Source organism: Terrapene carolina, unplaced genomic scaffold (assembly GCF_002925995.2).
Source record: "Terrapene carolina triunguis isolate 2854851 unplaced genomic scaffold, T_m_triunguis-2.0 Scaffold230, whole genome shotgun sequence".
NCBI lineage: Eukaryota > Metazoa > Chordata > Testudines > Emydidae > Terrapene > Terrapene triunguis.
In genome coordinates this window covers 406103-407028 of record NW_020664581.1, presented here as the reverse complement: position 1 = coordinate 407028, position 926 = coordinate 406103, and the positions used below count along the sequence as shown (strand labels likewise).

Here is a 926-nt window from a genome sequence, read left to right as displayed (position 1 = left end):
GATGGGAGGCCGGGGGCTGGTTTGGGATGGTGCCTGAGGGAGCTGGGTCAGAAGGCTGATGGTGGCTGGGAGGGGATCCAGGCTGGGCTGGGGGGCAAGAGGGGGAGCTGAATGGGGTGGTGGGGGCGTGGCTGGGTTGGCAGGAGGCTGGGGCATGCTGGGTCTGGATCTCTCTGGAGTGGGGGCTGGGTGAGGCAGGCTGCTTCTGTGTCGGGGGAGTGCAGGTGAATGGGGGGCTGGGTGGGTCAGTGGCTGGAGGGGGGCATGGGCTGCATTGATATGGGGCTGGGAGGGGCACACTGGGTCAGTTTCTTGGGGCATGTGCTGAGTGAATGGGGGTTGGGAGGGATGGCTGGCTCAGTGTCTGGGGGGCAGGTGGGGCAGGCTGGGCTCCCCCTTTCCTGGTGGAGTCAGTGTATACCAATAACCCAGAAGTGTTTACATTTCCGGGATTTGGGGGGGGGAGGATGCCTGGCCAGTCCCTGGCATGCTGCACAAAGGGAATAATGGGGCCTCGTCACTGTGAGGTGTGGGGGGTGCTGCTGCCTGGGCTAGGGGGGATCTAGTCCTTGGGTCCCTGGAGGAGGGTTGAGTTGTGGGGTGCTGTGGGGAAGCGATTGCTGTAGGGCGGGATGAGGTCCGGGCCCCTGGGGAAGGGTTGGGTGTGGGGTGCTGTGGGGAAGGGGGGAATCCAGGTTGCTGTGGGGTGGGATAGGATCCGGGCTCCTGGGGAAGGGTTGGGTTTGGGGTGCTGTGGGGAAGGGGTTGCTGTAGGGCGGGATGGGGTCCAGGCCCTGGGGAAGGGTTGGGTGTGGGGTGCTGTGGGGAAGGGGTTGCTGTAGGGCTGGATGGGGTCTGGGTCCCTGGGGAAGGGTAGGGTTGTGGGGTGCTGTGGGGAAGGGGTTGCTGTAGGGTGGGATGGGGTC

At 65.1% G+C, this 926-nt stretch overlaps 1 protein-coding gene across 1 annotated transcript in view; it reads left to right on the top strand.

Annotated features, from left to right (window-relative positions):
• The window catches only part of ARSA (arylsulfatase A), an 11702-nt gene that overhangs the window by 5826 nt on the left and 4950 nt on the right, over positions 1–926 (top strand). The gene's annotated exons all lie outside the window — the stretch shown is intronic.